Source organism: Pleurodeles waltl, chromosome 6 (genome assembly GCF_031143425.1).
Source record: "Pleurodeles waltl isolate 20211129_DDA chromosome 6, aPleWal1.hap1.20221129, whole genome shotgun sequence".
Classification (NCBI taxonomy): Eukaryota; Metazoa; Chordata; class Amphibia; order Caudata; family Salamandridae; genus Pleurodeles; species Pleurodeles waltl.
In genome coordinates, this window is record NC_090445.1 from 1,362,891,798 (window position 1) to 1,362,912,380 (window position 20,583).

A 20,583-nucleotide genomic window follows, 5' to 3' on the forward strand; every position below is an offset into this window, starting at 1 on the left:
ACACTGACAGTGAGTACGGATTTGGGATAGTGCATGATTTTGGACAATTGTGGTCGCAGAGAGGTTTTATGACCTCTTCAGGATCACCAGTGAAAAATGGTGAAAGAATAAGAGAACTGTTACATGCCATCCAGTTACCAGGGGAAGTGGCAGTGGTAAAATGCAGTGCACACTCGAAATCACAAGACTTTGGGGGTCATTCTGACCCCGGCGGGCGGCGGGAGCCGCCCGCCTGGAGGGAACCGCCAGAATACCGCTGCGCGGTCAAAAGACCGCTGCGGGTATTCTGGGTTTCCCACTGGGCTGGCGGGCGACCGCCAAAAGGCCGCCCGCCAGCCCAGTGGGAAACACCCCTCCATGGGGATGCCGGCTCCGAATGGAGCCGGCGGAGTGGAGGATGTTCGACGGGTGCAGTAGCACCCGTCGCGAATTTCAGTGTCTGCTGAGCAGACACTGAAATTCAAAGTGGGGCCCTCTTACGGGGGCCCCTGCAGTGCCCATGCCATTGGCATGGGCACTGCAGGGGCCCCCAGGGGCCCCACGACACCCCTCACCGCCATCCTCTTCCTGGCGGGCGGAACCGCCAGGAACAGGATGGCGGTGAGGGGGTCGGAATCCCCATAGCGGCGCAGCAAGCTGCGCCGCCATGGCGGATTCCCATGGGCAGCGGAAAGTCGGCGGTACACCGCCGACTTTCCGCTTCTGGCCGCGGCTGTACCGCTGCGGTCAGAATGCCCGGCAGAGCACCGCCAGCCTGTTGGCGGTGCTACCGCCGACCCCGGCCCCGGCGGTCCTTGACCGCCAGGATCAGAATGACCCCCTTTGTTTCTTTGGGAAATGGATATGCAGATCAAGTTGCAAGGTTTTGCGCATTGAACTGTATATTGCTCAGAGACGAATGGAACCTGATAAATGAGCCAGAACTTGAACCAAATGAAGCCTTTGCTTTAAAAGTTGTAGATACAATTGAAGAATAGAAATTCCTACAAAATAATGTCAGTAAGGATGAGAAACTCTCATGGAGCAAACTACAATGCATAAAGAAACCAGATGATTTGTGGGTTTCAAGTGAAGGGAGGTTGGTTCTGCCAGACAGTCTTCTAACGCAGCTAGCCAGATTGTATCATGGACAAGTCCATTTTGGAAGGGATGCCATGATTAGGCTATTCAAAATTGATTGGTTTAATCCCAAATTCCGCCAAGTTGCTGAAGCAGTTTGTCATTGTTGTGTCATTTGCCAACAAATGAACGCAGGGAAGGGAACAGTAGTCAATTTGAGCCACATTGGAAGAGCAGGTGGCCCATTCAGCAGGATGCAAATGGATTTCATTGAGATGCCTATGCATGCAGGCTTGAAGTATGTGTTGGTGATTGTGTGTATTTTTAGTCATTGGATTGAAGCATACCCTACACGCAGAAATGACAGTCTCACAGTTGCAAAATTACTCTTGAGAGAACTAATACCACGTTTCGGATTCCCGATCTCTTTAGAATCAGATAGGGGAAGTCACTTCAATAACGAAGTAATCAAATTGTTGTGTGCAGCGCTGAACATTGAGCATAAGTTGCATTGTAGCTGCCGCCCTGAAGCATCAGGACTAGTGAAACAAATGAATGGCACATTGAAATTGAGGATGCCGAAAATATGCACATCCACAAACCTGAAATGGCCTGACGCGTTGCCTTTGGTGTTAATGTCAATGAGAAACACACCTGATAGAAAGACTGGACTGTCACCGCATGAAATGCTCATGGGCAGAGCCATGAGACTTCCAGCCGTTCCTGCAAATGCACTTGTAAATATTACCGATGATATGGTATTGGACTATTGCAAAAGTCTAGCTGATGTGGTCCGCTCTTTTTCTCACCAGGTGGAGGCAACCACCTTGCCACCGATCCAAGGTCCAGGACACGCCCTGAAAGCAGGTGACTGGGTCGTGATATAGAAACATGTGAGGAAGTCGTGTCTGGAACCCTGCTGGAAAGGACCTTTCCAAGTGATTCTGACAACTACCACCACTGTGAAGTGTGTGGGAGTTCCCAACTGGATTCACGCCAGTCACACGAAAAGGGTGACGTGCCCCACAGAAGAGGAAGTCGAAGGGCTGAAATTACCAGCAACTGGCAGGGAAGTACCAGGTACCGAGACAAGACAAAAAGAACCTGGAGGCGAACAAGCAGAAATAGAAGAAGGAGAAATATTTTCTGAAGAAGAAGCAGCTGACCCATTTGAGGAGGTTGGAGGAGAAACATCAGAAAGTGACAAAGATCCTTAAGGTGACGAAGAGCCTGCGACAGGTGAAGAAGCAGGAGAGCCTGATCAGAGGAGGGCTTTCCCAGAAGCAGACGATACAGGAAAAGAAAAGGAAAACCTGATTGACCTCCTAGGGGAAGAAAAGGAGGCGGGACAGAGTGAAATCGTTCAACGTCTTCCAGAACCGGTTGCAGGTCCGTCAGGTGAAAACAGTGCGAAAAGAAGAAAAAGCATATCGCCAGTGGGATCAAAGACTAAAGAAATATTAAAAGAAGGTGAAGAGCCAAAGTTGAAGGAGAAAAGAAAAGAAGTGTCTGTCGCAATAACATCACCTAGTGAAGAAAAGGACACAGCCAAAGAACAAGGCGTGAGCAAGAGAGAATTAAAAGGTGATGCAAAATTGAAGAGGAAAAGAATACCAAGCAGAAGATATTTTGGTCCTGATTGGGCATACATAGCCGCTAACGATTGGTCAGACGAATTCCTATTTCTCAGTCTTGAGAACGAAGAAGCAGAACGTCACTTTAGCACATGAGAAATGAAAATTCCATGAACAATACCAAATAAGACATTGACAACCTGATTGACTTTTAACCGTATAAGACATTGTTAACTTGATTGACTTTGAAACCGATCTTGAGACAAAGCTGCTAAACCGATAAGAGACTAAGCTGCTAAAGAAAACTGTGTGAACATTGAACTCTTTCAGCTTTATATATGTACATCTGCAAACCTGATTTGGTAAATTGTCTTAAACTTTCTGATTCTATATAGATCATGACGGGCTACACTACAAAAGGACACAAAATGAAATGTTGTAAATACATGTGTATAGGTCTAATAATTGCATGTGTACTAATAATTGTAGCAATAGTTCTTGAAATGCATGGGAAGAATGAGAGAGAGACGAATGATGCTTCTACTTCTAAACCTACTACTGAACTAACTCCTCATCAGAAACTCGAACAAGACGAGAAATATTTACACGACAAGAAGGAATTGTCTTCAAACGTTTTCTATCGCTTGCTGAATGAGTATGTTGAGACAATGGACGCGAAAGATTGTTATGTGTGCACACAAATGCCTACCTAAGTAAAAGAAGGAGTGACATATCATAGCATGCCTCTTACGTATGGCATTTCATGTAGTGTATTGATGACCAGATTTTATGGCCAGGAGTATATTCACTACTTTTATTCCAATAATGATGTTGTATTTGCATATATCCCCATAATTGAGTACCTGAGTAAAGTAGCAAGAGATTATTATATCAAACTAATGAGGGGTTTCTTTGAGCCATTGTCACCTTTTCACACAGCTCACGCCCACAGAGAAAACCTTACATGCTTGCTTTCACCGATGGAGAAAAGTTTTTTAGATCACACTGACGATAGGAGGAAGGAGGGGAAGGAGGGGAAGGACAAATTAGAAAGGGAATTACACAAGAGGACATCTGTAGATAATTATGCTTTTGCCGCGATAAAGACACAAGGGAAACTAGCTTTAGATGCAATACACGTAGGGAGGCTTTGTGTATATAGACCTAAATCATATTAGGGCACAATCTTTGTGGGAACGAGTGAATGTAAACCTACGTTTTTGTTTCAAGCTAAATGGATGTTCATGTTAAATGGCCTAGATCCAGTTATTCCAGGGGTATATTATATTTGTGGACTCAATGCCTATTACCGTCTTCCAAAAGGATGGTATGGAAGGTGTTATTTGGGAATAGTATTTCCAAAGATTTATCAACTAGACGACTTAAAGAAGCTTCCAAAGCTGTCTAAATCACATCATGTTCAGAAAAGGGAGACAGCTTCTGGTGTGGTAGGAGATATATTTGGAGCAATGATTCCTTCAGTAGGAGTCATATTGAATTCAATCAAAATATGAAAGTTGTCTACTATCGTGGATAACATGTTGACAAAATTCTCAGGAGCTATAATCCTGATGGATGCTGAACTTGCTGCAGAAAGAGCTCTGACTCTTCAAAATTGGCTTGCTTTAGAAATTCTTTTAGCAAAGGATGGCGGCGTTTGAAAAATGCTTGGTGCACGTCACTGTTGTTCTTATATTCCAGACAACAGTGGGCAAATTAGAAAAATGCTTACAAATTTAACTAACGAGAGTACAGATTTGAAAGAATTGAAAGAACCAGGAGTATGGGAGAAGGTTGGAAAAGGATTTGCTTCTGTGGGAAATTGGCTCAGCAACATTTGGAACGGACTATTACTGAAAATAGTAAAAGGAATATTAATAATATTAATTTGCTTATTGGATATTTGGGGAATATGGAAAGCTATTAAAATATTGAAAACAAGAAACAAAAGGAAAAGAGAAGAGAAAGAACAAAACAAAATGGTAGAAATATACAGAGAAAAATCTAAAGGAACCAAAAGAAATAGGGAATTGACTTAAGTGCCAAATTACTAAAACAGAATTTTAATGAGATAGAATTTGTGGGAATATTTGATGTGATGACATAATTAGTCATCAGAGGAGGGATTGATAACGCAGAAAAAGAAGGACTAACAAATATTCATATATCATGTAACCAAAATCGTATAAGGTAGTGTGATTTTAGCAAAGAAAATAATGTACGTGGGAAATTGTGCCCACGGAGTAGTTCGCCATTATTATAAACGGGCTTAATTAATCATGAAGAATCAGCAAATGTAGTAATCCGTCATAATTGCAAATGTATTCCATGATTTCTTGTTGAAACTGTTTTATGCTGAGCTTAAATTTAGCAGAGGCTTTGGCCTAGTTGCCTGATCTCAAATTTAACTGCCTGGTTTTCACTTGCACTAACAAAGACATATTATTTCATTTTAAAGGTTGTATTTTTGTAGTAGAAATGACTAATACACTTATCTCAAGGTTTCGTGCTAGGATGGTTTCATCCCTTTTGATGCAAGGTCAGCTCCTGCAGGTGCGGACAATAAAAGCACTGATACCAAAATAATTAGCAAACTTTGTTGCAACTTGTGTTCCAAGGCTCCAAGGACACCTTATGCATAAATGAGTACTAGGAGAAAGACACTATTCATTGGTCAAATTGAAGCCACCCTATGAACCCTCCAATGGAAGACCCTGAAGAATTTGGAATGTTTCTTACTTAAACCCCCCGGACAAAGAGAAGTCAGCCATTTTCTACGATGCCATTTTGAAGCAAGATTCAAGAAGCCATTTTAGAGTGACCTCTTGATGCCTTTTCTCTGTCGCAGAGAAAGAGACTTTAAAGAATTTTCACCCTAGAGACTTTAACTTTAATGTTGCCCCGTTTTGCCCATGCAGTAACTCTTGCCCCAATCTCCTTGCTGCCGCAAGTAAACTTGCCCTTAACTTTGCCCCTTTTAAATCTGCACCATGCTGATTGAACCGATACCTGAAGGACGAAGATTTTCCTTGAATGCTGATTGTATTTGGTAAATATGAAAGGATAATTGTATTATGCATTATGTTTTCCTTCCTAGGTACCAACTGCTTATTTTGATAGGGCCCAAGCTAGAAGTTTTCTAAATTTGTGTTGACTAAATTCGTTTTGCATGAAGCCCCACATGCCAATGCTAATTAGAGGCTAGTCGAGGTATTCATCTGATGCACCATGCTAAATTGAAATCTTGTTATGCTGACCGATGTATGCAATTAGTCAAATTCAGTTATTTATATTAGTGATTTGCATTGCTATAACCGAGTGCATTATAATTCAGATTTTGCGTCGATTGCATTTCTTCCGCCATTATGGACAGCTAGTAATGTTCGTATACATATATCATTTGATTTTGAGATTCACTTATATCATGCTAGCTTTGTTAATATAGGGAAATAAATTCATTAACTTTTAATAAACTGGTGTGGTTATTCATGACTGAAAGGTCATGGCGTGTGAAAATACAAATTGTTATTGATTTTAATGCATTGTTTGATCTATTAATTGAGTATTGGTTATTGATTATGAACGGTTATTGATTATTGATTCGAGTGATCCGACTATTGTTGGATGAGGAGAACCCAACTCGGTTAAAAGGTTCACCGACCTCCAGCGTGTCCAAGTACAGGTAATTTCTAAAGACTGGACACGCTATCAGTGGCAACTAACGTTTCAGGCCAAGCCTGATAGGTTCTAGGATTTGTGGGAGTAGCTGCTGCCTGTTTTTGTAATAATACGAATATAACAACATAACACAAAACCAATAATATATGCAAAAAGATCATCTTTAATTACTACAACAAGCACAAGATTACAAACCCTATTACAATGAAAATATATATTATATATTCATCTCTATTCCACATTAGCATCAGGCACTTCAAGATGATATTATTTTGAAGAATGGTCAGTGAGAGGTCATACATCCAACACTTATTTTACGTTATCTTCGCAGTTTAAAATAGTTTCTTCAGGGCTGTGAGGAATATTTATAAAGGCATCACCTAAAAAAATACAATTTATGTAAATGAGTCTCTTATCACTTACAATACTTTTTTATACAGAGGAAAGAAATAACAGATGCATTAGATGCATAATATTTAAATCTTATCACCAATGATTACAAAGTCAGGGAGGCAAGAAGCTCCACATCTTTTTACAAGAATTTGCATTTATAATTAAAACTAAACATGCAGATCTGACACCCCCAGCATGCTCCATTATTTGTCCAAAAGTGAAAAAATACTACACAGGGATAAGATTCCCTTCAGTGTAGAAATTGTTGCCATCATTATTATTAATGAGTCAATCAAGCAAGCATTATGTTAAAGCAACAAGTCCACAAATATTTAAAATCTTTTGGCTAATTAAAATGTTAGGGTGGGGCTACTGGAAAACAGTCACTGGGATGAGTATTTTCTTGGTGTGAGTGATAACAGATACAGTTCTGCAATCTAATGTATTCTGGGTGACTTTGCACTTACAAAATCATATTTGAATATGTTCTTTCAAATGTCACATATGTAAAGGTTGACACTGCACAAATGGCTTATGAAGGACATTTGAATTTTTGCATTATACACAACTCCGGCTAAGGTGGACAGCTTGAGGAAGAAACATGGGCAATGATATACTACCAACCAATACTAGTTAACACATTATTAATTAGGAGGTTTCCTTTTTTGCCAGAGGCATTGGCTCACTGAAAGTAAAAACTGTAATTCTCAGACACAAAAATGACCTCAGGAACTGTCAAGGAAAAGACCATCAGTAGGGAGTGTGCCATGATGGCCAGAAACTAAAAGCGGTGTATTTAAAATAATATACGTACTGGTGAAAGGTTAGAATTATTAAAGTCTCAGGTGGATGTCGAATATTGGTATTTGGAAAAAAAAGGGGGCTCAATTCAGTGAATAAGCTTATATTAAAATTAGTATTTGTGGGAGCAAGTTACATTAAGGCATAACTAAACACTGTCTGACCCAGAATGGTGCTTTTGTCACCTAAAAAAAGAAAAACATTCATGAGTCTGTGGAAAATAAATGAATAACAGCTTGAGGGGAGAAAATAATATTTTTTACTTTAATATATGAGCTGGGTAGACTGGCATCATCTTCCCACAGTGGGGAACTCTGTATTTTCTTGATTCTGAAATCTGGATGCAAGGGAAAGTCAGACCTGACTCTCCATCTATAAATAGCCTCTGGACACAAGCCTGACTTTGGTGCTGGCCACAGGGCAAGAGGCAATTAGAAACAGCTGTGGACAAGTCGAAGAGAAAGATATAGTTTGGGCTTGTATGGATTAGTTATTATATACAATAATAATGAGAAAGTTGATTGTGAATTGGAACAGACGTATAAGTGAGGTGAATTTAATCGATTAGAAATAAATACTGAGCAGAAATAAAAAAAGGGGAAAAAAGGTCAAATGGAGAATTGAGCCTAGTACCTCAGCCTTAAGAAGTAATGGAATTGCCACAGAGTCATCCAGAAGATGATCAGAGTGCGATCCCAAAATAAGGGATAAATAAATACTCAGTGGAAATAAAAAAAGGGAAAATAGGTTGAATGAAAATTCAAACCTAGTACCTCGGCCTTAACAGGTAATGGAATTAACACAGACCCATCCAGAAGATGATTGGAGCGGTTTCCTAAAATAAGGGTAAATGTAATTTGGACTAATGGGTCACTAATACCAATAATTCGAGAGAATTAATGATCTTCTCGGAATCCAGAAACTGCAAGTAAATTAAATACTTTGTGGGAGAAAGAATTAATAACAAAAAATATATAAAAAATCCAAAATACATAAAAAGGTCGAAATAGCGTCAAACTTGGCTACTTGGCAGGTAACGGAAGTGTCACACAGCCCCCAAGGAGATGATTGAAATAACTTCTGAATAATGGTGAAAAATCTGTTTTACCACTGATTCAGGAGCATTACAAACATCATTGGAGTGGATATAGTTCACTCAGCCAATATGATGTGTATTTGTGGGATAGGAATTTTGTGGCTATGTTCACTCTGCCAACATATATGTAAAAGAGTTTCTACGAAGTGCTAGATGTGGGGCATGAACAATGAGGGAAGTAAAAAATGTTCAGATAGGAAATTAATGAGGTAAAGGACATAAAGAACGAGTAAAAGGACATAATAACAGTGGCACCATCAAATTCAAGTAGTAAAAAAACAGGTTGCAACAGCAGCATTCAAACAAAGGAGAAACATTGTTTTCCAACTAAAAGTGAATGATTCACAACTTAACAGGCATATTTGTGATTGTTTTGCAAAATGTCCTTTATAAGGTTTTTCCTCATGCCCAGAGGTATAAAATGTCAGTTCATGAATTGTGTTTGTAAAGAACATAGCCCATATTCAATTTGTTCAGTTGCTGTACGTTTACACACAGCAACATGTCAACAAATGACCATCCATGCTTCCCTATTTTGTACCCTGTACAAATGACAAGGCATGTTGTTTTGTGTTCTGCAATATGCACCATATGTGCAATATTTGTCATACTCTGTATCAACGATGCTGAGAATTTGTGCTCTCATGTATTCCTGTAGAGACATCTGTTGCTTAAATTTGTATTTTCCATAATGAGTGACATTACAATATGACCTCTCTAGTGCAATTCTTGGGATTTAGAATGTATTTGCACCTAGTGTTTATAGCAATCTGCATATTAAGCAATACCAATTTGTTATTTTTATGATGTCATTTATATCATTTGCAGAAATACTTCATTTGTTCAATATTTCAACACTTAGGACATGCAACTCTTTGAACTGATTTGTTGCAGATGTAGTCATGAAAAGCAGTGTATTGTTTGGAAAACAGGATAAACTGTCACTAGAACGATAAACAGTATTGTCAGAAGTGCTATCATCACATGAATGATAAATAGCACTACTCCATTCAGATACCACAGGTTCAATGTCCTCGGCTCACTCCAGCTCCATCTTCTTCTTTTTAGTAACATGAGAAGCACTATCCTTCTGTAACCACTTTAGCAAATGCATCTCCACCATGTAGATTGAACTTGTGTTCTGTCTAGTTAATGTCTGATTCGGACATCCCTGACATTTGCAAGGTCTGATAAAGCCCAATGCAGTGAAACTGAAACAGAGGAAAAAAAGATTTTGCTTTGAGCTGCAGTGACAATACATAGAGGTACGAATGGGGTAAACTTACTTAGCAATGTGAAGGCTGGAATGAAGTGACAGTATTACAGGCATAGTTTACATCTTGAGAAGATCACACTATCCAAGTGAAGGAAAGTACCCTCTTTCTTGGCATGGTTACCCCTTTTTTCTGCCAGATGTCAGAGTGTTTGACTATGTTCACTGGGATCCTGCTAACCAGGAGCCCAGTGATTATGCTCTCTCTCCCAAAACTCTGTATTTCATCCCACAGTTGGCATACTGGTACCTCCATGTTAGCCCCTAGTATATGTTACCTAGGTACCTAGTGCATTAGGGCTCCAGTTATTCTACTACCCATAGGGAGCCCATGCAAAGGGTTCTGCAGGACTGCCTTTGCAGACTGCGTGAGCCAGGTGCATGCACCCGTTTTTACTATAGGTCACTTCACCAGGTCACTTTAAGTTACCCCTATTGTAGGCCCTCTCAGCCCAGAGGACAAGGGTGCAGATACCTGTGTGTGAGGGTACCCCCGCACTAGCAGAGGTGCCCGCTCAAACTCCAGACCCACTTTCCTGGACTTTGTGAGTGTGGGGAAGCCATTTTACATGAGTACAGGACATAGGTCACTACCTATGTCCAGTGTTAGACTTGGCATCCTTGGCGTGGTCTCACACAATGCAGTCTCCAACCCCCTGGTGTGTGTCTGGGGCCTGGCCTGGGCAAGGCAGGATCTTACAAACAAAAGAGACTTTCCTTTGAAGTTTCCCTTGCTTGGACAGGGGTAACCTGAATGCCAACCAAAGTCCCCATTTCCATCACTGGTGATCAGCAGTGAGGATTTGAGTTTGTATTCATACTTGACATACAGTGATTAAGTGAACATTACTGTTTTCAGTGCAGACCATTGCGTGACCAGGTACAGTTTTGTGCTTTTGCTCTCCTTTGGACTTTTCCCCTACTTCCATATTTTTGGTAATCGCTATATTGACTTTTTCAACTTCATTGGGAACTCTTTTTCTGCCTTTGGAACTTTGCACTTTTGTTAATTCATCATCATGTCTTAATGTGGCGATGCATCAGCTGGAACTTCTTTTGACTTAGGTGAACTGGAGAGCTATACAGTTGCTCAGTTGAAGCTGTTTTGCAAGAATATTGCCAGTCCAATTAAGGGCTCCACCAGGAAGAAGGAGCTGCAAAAGGCACTGAGGGCCTGGGTGACAGCCAAGGAAGCTGGGGAGGAGGAGGAGGATGAAGATGAGGAGGTGCAATCCATACACAATGGTATAGTGGGTGGGCCTGTATTATCCAGAAAGAGGGTCTCCAAGAGCAGGTAGCAGTGTATCATCCAATGGTCTGACTCCTGAAGAGTTACAGGACAGACAGGCAGAGAAGGCTCACCAGTTGGAGTTGGAAAGGTTTAGGATGGAAGAAGGAGGATGGCCATAGAAGAGAAGAGGTTACTGCTGGCTCAAGAGCTTAGCTTGAGGGAGCTGGATCATAGGAGCCAGTCCAGTAGCGATGGTGGCAGAAATATCACAGTGCAGCCTGAGAGGAAGGTGCACATTTCAAAAGACCTGGTGAAAGACTGCAAAAGGGAGGATGACATATTCTTGTGGTTCAAGGGGTATGAGTCTGCTCTAAATATGAATCTGGTCCCAGAAGCTCATTGGGGGACAGGTCTGTGGAAGCACTTTGAGGTAGAAGGGAGGGACACTCTGTCATCCTTAGGGGATCCTCAGGGACTAACCTTCACCAGAATGAAAGTCGGCCTGGTTTCAAGGTGATCTTGATAAATGTGTATGTAAAATCTGTCTCACGTGGCACAGAGTCTAATGTTCGAACTCAGTTAGTCGATTATATGGAGCTCCTGCATCCATCAGTTTACCTGATGGTTGCGGTGATTTTAACTGTTTCTTGGTATCAAAGAACATTATTAGCAGCCTGACAACAGAGGAAGATGAGCTATGGGGTATTCCCCAATCTAAGGAGGTTGTCTCCCCCTCTGCTTCTTTTGTCGCCTCACAGATGGCCTCTGTATGTTTAAAATTTGGACTAAGAGAATGCAATGGCCACACTAGATTTGATCCTAACCGTGCTTCCACCTTTAAGCGAGGGTTTTCCTCTAGCACCATTGACTACCTCCTTGTGGACATTAGGCTTCGGACAAGTACCTTAGATATGGAAATAATATCTTGCCATGATAGCGACCATAACTCTTTGTGTCTTACTCTAACTAATCATGTATTTGTAAGAGCCCAGCACTTAGAGACCACTGTTGTTCTGTCTCCTTGTTTGAATCTTAGACAAACCTGTGTCAGTTGGCCAAAAGTGATCTGAAATCCATATCTGATCAAGGAAATCTATTTATCGTTTCTAAAAAAATTCTCTAGTTTTGGGGAACAAGAGGCTGCCGTTGCCACTATCCAATCAAGACTATTCATATAGAAATGGTAGGTACCCTACAGGCCATCTTTTATCAGGAAACTTCTTCTAGGCAGAAATCTGATAATACTCAATGTAGGGAATGGTTTAATAAGGATTGTGTTAATGCAAGATCCAACTTAAAAGCAGCTCTAAAAAAAAACTCACCGGTGGAGATTAGGAATGCCAGACTTAGGTACACCAGGGCCCAGGAACGAGCCAAAACAGCTGGGAATTTGAGATTTGGCAGAGGTTGTTGGATGCAGTCAAGAATCGAGACAATGGCTCCTTTTGGAGGCTGCTGGCTAGTAGATCAAGGGGGTGCAATGACACTATTAGTATGTATATCCAGCCTGAAAGATAGGTTGCTTATTTCTCCGAGATCTATGCTTCCCCTGCACAACAGGACTTTGCGGATATTGGGTGTGATGACTACAGAGTTTCCACCAAAGGTACTGCGGAGGACATTGTTTTTACAATAGCCAAAACAACACCAGCCATCAATTCCTTGAAACCAGCGAAGGCCCCTGGCCCTGATAAGATACCGGGAGACCTGTTCAAATCCGAACCCATCATATGGGCATGGTATATAAATACACTGTCAAATGCTATAGCAGCAGAGAGTCCCATTCCGGATTCATGGCATGGGGCAGAAATAATCCTTGTGAGAAAAAAGGGCTGATTGCAGAGGCCCCATAACCTTTTGCCCCCATTTTCCTCTTTTTGCTGGTGTTTTCCTGACTTTGATGGTGCCCTGGGTACTGCTAACCAGTCCCAGGGCCTGTGCTCTGTGTAAAATGGATATGCAAATTAGGCTAATTATAATTGGCTAAGTTAACCTACCTATAAGTCCCTAGTATATGGTAGGGCATGTAGGTTTAGGGACCACAGCATAGGTGGTGCACACCTAGGTGCACTGCTGAGGTGCCCAGTGTCATTTTAAAAGCAAGCCTGCCTTGCTGGCTGCTTTTAAGTTAAAGTTATATGCAAATTCGACTTTGGAATTAAAGGTACTTCCAAAGTCTTAAACTACCTTATTTTTACATATAAGTCACCCCTAAGGTGTGCCCTATGTGCCCCTAGGGCTGGGTGCCATGTAACTATAAGCAGGGACTTTATAAAAATAGATTTATAAGCCCTGGTGAGGTAAAAACAGCCAAATTTGTTTTTCCCTCATTGAAGTAAATGGCCTTCATAGGCTAGAATGGGCATACTTTATTTTACATTTTAAAGTCTCCTTAAATGTTACATACCAAGAATTTGGTATCAAATTAATTGTTGTAATAAATCCCACAACTTCCAGTTGTTGGATTTAATATAACTTGTTCAGGTAAAAAGTTTAGACTTTACCTAAAAAGTTGCCAATTTCAGCTCTGCATTGTTTTTGCTGCTGTGCTCTGATTGGCCAGCCTGCAGCAGCTTCTGCCAGGCTGCCTTGATGAGGTGTGAAGTGGCCAGGCTTCACACAAAGGAATGTGCTTGGGGGAGAGAATCTCCCCTCAGCAGATGGTGAGGCAGGAAGGGGGAGGGCTGCCAAACTGGTCTTCAAAGGCAGAGAAGGACATTTGCAGCACCCAGCAACACCCCCACATCCTGCAACCCCAGACAATTAGGTGCCCCCTTGATTAGATTAGGAGAGGGCAGGAGAGGGGTGTGTTTATGATTTTTAGCCACACCAGTGGGTGGGCTCAGCCAGATGTAACCTCCAAAAATCAGATTCATCCATGTTGGATTTTTAGAGACTGTTGCCTTCTGGGATGGATTTTTGCCACACTTCCCAGGAAGTGGTCATCACAGGGGGACGACCCTGTCCCTGATTGGAGAACCAGGGCCCCCCTGCTTTTCACCCAGGATCAAGGATAAAACTGGCAGACCTGCACCCACACCTCAGATCCCCACCAAATTTCAAGAAGAAAGAACTTAAGGAGAAGAAGGACTGCCCTGCTGGACCTCTGGCCTGCACCTGGAACCTGCACTCAGAAGGACTGCACCAGCTGCACACTTGGGCTTCACCACAAGAAGGACTTTGCCTGGCTTCAACTGGTTCAAGGAGGGACTCCCTGTTTGCTACAGGTGAAAAATTGCTAACCAGAGTCCCCTGCACCAACTCCTGAAGAAAGCGACCAGCTGACCACTGTCCAGTGGCCAAAAAGGAGTTTGCGCCAGGTGCATTCTGGGAGTTGAAGTCCGCACCCCCCAAGGACCATCACAGAACTTCTGGACCCTTGGGGTGAGCTGTGAGCTGTGGACCCCAAAAGAACCTTAAAAGAACATCTGGGTGAAGCCCCAGAAGTTTGGAAAAGATTTGAGAATTTTTGGAAAAAAGCTCCAGAGAGGGACCGACCCGCCGCGGAAATTCTAGCCGGCTTGCCTCAACCGTGACCCGGGTCCGAAGGTAAAAAGTTGACCGGGACCTCCCAGCCATCGTAACCGAGAAGGGCTCCATGGACGTCGGATCAAGATCCAGGTTTACCCCGGTCGAAGGATTTTCATCTCGAAAAAACGACTAAGTCCGAAGGTAAAAGTCTCCACCGAGGAAACCCACATCGCGTATCCGGACAAGGGCTCCAGGAGGTCGGATTCAACTGGCAGGTTCGTCCCGGTGAAGAAAAACTTCAAAATAAAGACTAAGTCAGAAGGTAACTTTTTAACCGAGGCCTCCCGCGACCTGTAGCCGAGCAGGGCTCCATCGCGGTCGGCCTGAAAGTTTGACTTTGCCCCGGTCGAGGTGCAACCAGATGACCCGATTGGCGCTTTTTGTTTCTAAGCGCTAGAAAAGTAATAATTCTTTAAAAATTCATATCTCCGGTTCCCCTGAACCGATTTTAATCGTTTTTGTGTCATTTTAAAGATAAAAATATAAACTATTTTTATAAATTGGTTTTGGATTTTTAAACTGTTTCCTGTGTTTTATTTAATTACTGTTTTGTGATATTTGAATGCTTTACACTTTGTCTCCTAAGTTAAGCCTTGACGCTCGTTGCCAAGCTACCAAGGGTTGAGCTGGGATTAATTTACTGAGACCTAACTGTACCTAGGTGGAGGTTAGTGGCTTGTTGCTAGGTGTAGGTACCTACCTGCCCTACCAATAACCCATTTTCCAACAATCCTTATATATAAAAAAGGTGATGTGGGTTTGCCAGCTAATTACTGACCAATCAGTCTTACTGATAACCTGCAAAAGATCTTTTCCAAGCAAGTCCTAGACAGGCTCACGGAATGGGTTCAAGACAACCAGGTTTTATCCCCTCTTCAGGCCGGTTTTCGTCCAAAAACCAGCACCATGGACCAAGTCTTTAGGCTTTCATTGCTATTTTGGAAATACGTCACCTTAGCTAAACAAAAATTGTATGTTGCTTTTGTAGATTTAAGATCTGCCTTTGATCTTGTCCCTAGAGAGAAGCTATGGGAAGTTCTGAACAAGGTTGGTACCCCAGGGAACTTAGTGCATTTAATTCAAAGGTTGCATGAGAACAAATACTCACGAGTAAGATGGGGCAGCCAGGGGGAACTCACCGACAGAATAGATATCAGGCGGGGAGTGCGCCAGGGCTATGTCCTTGCCACAACCCTTTTCACCCTGTTTATTAATGAGGTGGTGCAAGTTGTAACCGATTGCCATAATGACACGCCCTCCTTGAACAATCACAAAATCCCGATTTTATTATTTGTCGATGATTCCCTTTTGATCTCCAAATCTCCTATGGGTCTTCAGGTCCTAGTGGACAGGTTCAGTTCATTCTGTGCTGAATACGGATTGGAGCTTAATCATAATAAAACTAAACTTATGACCCTGGGCTGTAGTCTCACTAAAAGATATACCATGCTTCACAGTGGGATCCCCCTAAGCAAGGTATATTCTATCGATTACTTGGGGGTAAGAATTAGTGATAACATGCAATGGGAGGCCCAGATTGATAAAAGCACAGCCCTCCTATCGCCCAGATCTGGGGCCCTTTTGCGATTCTATAAATCCACCACTGAGAAAGTGGTTTCTCCAGCCATTAAAATCTTTCTGTCGAAGGCTCAGGGTGCTGCGGCCTATGGTGCAGAGGTCTGGGAATGCTCTAATGTTAGTTAACTTTCTGTGGGGGAAAACAGCTTTGGAAGGTCGCTTTTGGCATGCCCTCGAAACACCCCATTGATCCCAATGTTCTGGGATCTTGGACTTTCTTGTATCTCAAACGTAATTGCCCTAAGACCACTGCTTTTCTGGGTACGTATCTGGACCACTCCTGAATTAATTGTATACAAGGAGTCTCTTCAGGACATCCTAGATAGACCCAATGAACTTTCCATTCCTTGGCTTAAGTATATCTCAAGATGGTTTCATACTTTGGGACTTAGTAACTTCTGGAGTCAACCCCACAACCTAAGGAGGGACCAGAAGAAACACTTGAAAACGGTTTATTGGGCTTATGTCAGGGAAAACTATTTGCTACGTATGTCACACAGCAGATTGACATCCCAATTCCTTGACTTCAAGTGGTACCCTCACTTTGAACCATTTATGGATCTAATCTTTGACTCCTTAAGTAAAAGCTTGTATGTCCAGTTTAGATACGGATGTTTACCTCTCAAATCTTTTAGCAGCTCCTCGAGTTCTGCCTTGATAATCGATTTATGTCCCAGCTGCAATTGTACCTCAGAAACTGTAGTACATTTTATGTTTATCTGTCCTGCATATAGGATTGCTCGGCGGAAGTGGCTCCGCCCAGTTTGCAGGAATATGGGCATGAGACACTGTAAAGATGCTCTAAGGATTATGATGAGGGACACCTCTACTCCCTTATTCTGTGCGGTCAGCAAGTTCCTTGCGGCCGCACGGCATATACGCATACGTCACCTAAAAAGCTAAAATGAGTTGTCTCAAGTTTTATAGTTTTAATTATTTATTCTTGATTAATATTATAGTTTTATGAGGATGATAAGAGAGATGGGCTTTTAGGTGGTTAAATATAATTCGCAGGAAAAGTATGCCAAGGATTTTAAGTATTTATGTTTTTATTCCTTTTCTTAATTATCCTTGATAGCATGATAGTTGTGTTTTCTTTCTTGGATTTGATTTTATTCTTTTAACATTATGATGTTATTGCTTTGATGGTTGAATATATAACCGAATAAAGCTTGTTTCTTTGTGAAAGACGCCCTACTTACAAGGAATGGTCTGACCCCTGATCAGTAAAAGGCTAAGAGAAAGAGTCTCAAACCTGGTTGGAGTGTGTGGATTCTTTTTGCAGGTCACTGGATGGATGGATGAATGAGGGGGAGTAAGGTGACAATGTATGAGGGGCTTTACAATTTAATTGCTTGGGAGCATTTGTACAGTTTATGTTTTCTAGAACTGCGCCAGCACCTGATTGACAGCAAGCTCACTGATCCCAGGAAGCTTGTGCAGGAAGTGGACCATTGGGAGAGCACCAGGATCCAGTAGAGGTATGGGGGAGACCAGGTCAAGGGTGGGCAGGGTCCCTCTCAGAAGAAAGGGGAGATAAGGGTAAACAGGGGGAGTTCTCAAAACGGCCCCAACCTAGTTCGCAGGGTAAGGATTCCTCCCCCCCCCCCAGTGAGAAGAAAACATGGTTCTACAAAGGGAAATCTGCAGAGGGGGGTCCCCGCAAGTACTTTGCATGTGACCAGATAGGTCATGTAAGCGGGGACCCCAAATGCCCCAAGGGTACACCAGCACTCACTGGTGCTCAGCCACAGTGTTTGGCTAGTGTGGGGCTTGGGGAGGAGTTGGTTTCAGGTGAGTAGGAGCCAGGTGAGATAACCCTTGTCTCACTAGGGGACAGTGAGATGGTCCAGAGAACCCTAGTGCCTGAGAACACTAAAAATTACAGGCAGTGGGTGACCATCAATGGACAGATGGTGGAAGATCTGAGAGATACAGGAGCCAGTGTGACCACAGTGAGGAGTCACCTGGTGTCTGAGGAGCAAATAGATCCCTGTGTACTCCACTAAGTAGTTGCAGTGGACAACTCAGAGCACCTGTGCAGAGTGGCTCAGGTTCCTTGAAAGTACCTGTGAGTCCAACCATGCCTATGCGGATTGTTTGCTTGGCAATGACCCAGAGGATTCCCCTTAGAAGGAGGTGGAACACATGTCACACTTGGAGATGTTGGGTCTTGCTCGGTGGGTATGCATATCTACCCAGTCAATGGCAGCTCATCAGGGTGGTCAGAAGCCCCTGGAGCCTGAAAGTGGCCCAGGGGTCCGCCAGGAAGAGGAAGGGCAAGGGGTACAGGAATCTGGACCCTGAACTTCCCAGTGCCCAGGAGAAGGCTGAACCTGAGGGTGACGCCCAGGAGCCTACATGGGAACAGGTGGCTGAGCTGGAGGAGGTCCCTGAGCTGTCACAGAGACAGCAGGAAGGGGGACACACCGGGAAGCCTTCTGTGAAGCACAGAAAGTATGCTCTACTCTAGAGGGTTTGCGGCAGCAGGCTGCAGACCAGGTGGCTGGTAAGGAGCCAGGATCTCACCTGATCTATTGAGAGGACGGCCTCCCATATAGTGAGCCTAAGGTTGCTGAGCATGGGTCATCCCATGTGCTGGTGGTACCCCAATGCTACAGAGCCTTCCTACTGGGTCTGGCTCATGATGTGCATTTAGCTGGACATTTGGGGCAGGGAAAGACCTTTGAATGGCTTGTCACCCACTTTCACTGGTCCCTAATGCACAGGCACTCAGATGCACACTGTAGGTCTTGCCCAACTTGTCAGGTAAATGGCAAGAGTGGGGGGGAAATGCAAGGCTCCCCTCAAACATTTTCCAGTGGTTAGTAGCCCCTTTGAAATGGTTTGTATTGACATTGTGGGGCCTCTGGGTCCAAAGACAGCCATGGGCAACAGGTTCATCCTGGTCTTGGTGGACCATGCCACCTGGTTCCCAGAAGCCATTCCGCTGAGGTCAATCACCTCCCCTGTGGTAGGACGTGCATTGATGGGTGTTTTTACCCACATGGCGTTCCCAAAGGAAGTGGTATCTGATAGGGGTACCAATTTCATATCTACGTACATAAAGTCTGTGTGGCAGGAGTTTGGGGTATGTATAAGTTCCACTACTTACCACCCACAAAGCAATGATCTGGTTGAGAGATTCAACCGCACCTTAAAAGGCATGATCATGGGCCTGTCAGAGCCCTTGAGGTGGAAGTGGGATGCCCTTTTGCCATGCCCTCTGTTCGCCTGCAGGGAGGTGCCTCAAAGAGGACTTGGATTTAGTCCTTTTAAGTTACTGTATGGCCACTCTGTCAGGGGACCTTTGAGTCTAGTGAAGGAGGGCTTAGCGAAAGCCTCCAGTAAACCTCCCCAGGATGTATTTAGTTATATGCTGGCTTTCAGAAACCAGACTGTCCGCTTCAGGAGTCTCGCACAGGAGAACCTAGAAGCAAGCCAGGAGGATATGAAACGCTGGTATAACCAGAATGCCACTTTAGTCGAGTTTCAGCCTGGGCAAAAAGTGTGGGTAATGGTGCCAGTGGAGCCTAGGGTGCTCCAGAACAAGTGGACTGGGTCATTTGAGATGGTGGAGCGCAAGAGTGAAGTCACCCTTGAGGGTCCTGCATGTGAACCGTCTCAAGCCACACTTTGAGCAGACTGATTTGTCCATGCTCTTAGCGACAGATGATGGGGTGGAGGAAGAGATTAAGCCTCTTCCTGACCTCCTGTCTGCTGGAGAGAAGGATGGGTCTGTGGAGGGTGGGAACCTCCCCCCCGACCTCAGAACAACAGAGTGACTCTCACCAGGTATTGGGTCAGTTTGCCTCCCTGTACTCCTTGATCCCAGGGGATCACACAGTTGTGTACACATGATGTGGACACTGGGGACAGTTCACCTATTAAACAGAAGTTTTACCAGGTTACTGATAAGATCAGGGCTAGCATCAAAGATGAGGTTTCTAATTTGTTAACCGTAGGGGTGATTGAGTTTTCTAGCAGTCCTTGGGCCAGCCCTGTGGTCTTGGTACCAAAGGCTGCTGCTCCTGGTGCCACCCCAGAGCTCCAGTTCTATGTGGACTACCGGGGTCTCAATACATTCACTAAGACTGATGCGCACCCCATACCCCGAGCAGATGAGCTCATTGATCACTTGGGAGCTGCCAAATACCTCAGCACATTTGATTTGACGTCTGGGTATTGGCAGATTGCCCTAACTGAGGGGGCCAAGGAGAGATCAGCATTTTCTACCCCAGATGGGCACATCCAGTTTAAAGTGATGTCTTTTGGGGTGAAAAATGCCCCTGCCACATTGCAGAGGTTGGTCATCCATGTGTTGACTGGGCCAGATGATTTCAGCGCAGCCTACCTGGATGACATTGCA

General features: G+C 43.5%; 1 long non-coding RNA gene across 2 annotated transcripts in view; it reads right to left on the reverse strand.

The window, feature by feature from the left end:
• Positions 1–6,553: 6,553 nt before the first annotated feature.
• LOC138300844 (uncharacterized) overlaps positions 6,554–20,583 on the reverse strand; it is a 28,589-nt gene continuing 14,559 nt past the window's right edge. Inside the window, exon 3 of one of the 2 annotated variants that reach the window (XR_011205028.1) lies at positions 6,554–6,691. This is a non-coding gene — a long non-coding RNA (uncharacterized lncRNA). Of the gene's footprint in view, positions 6,692–6,719; positions 9,813–20,583 lie in introns of those variants that run through there. The other variant, XR_011205027.1, reaches the window with a different exon arrangement.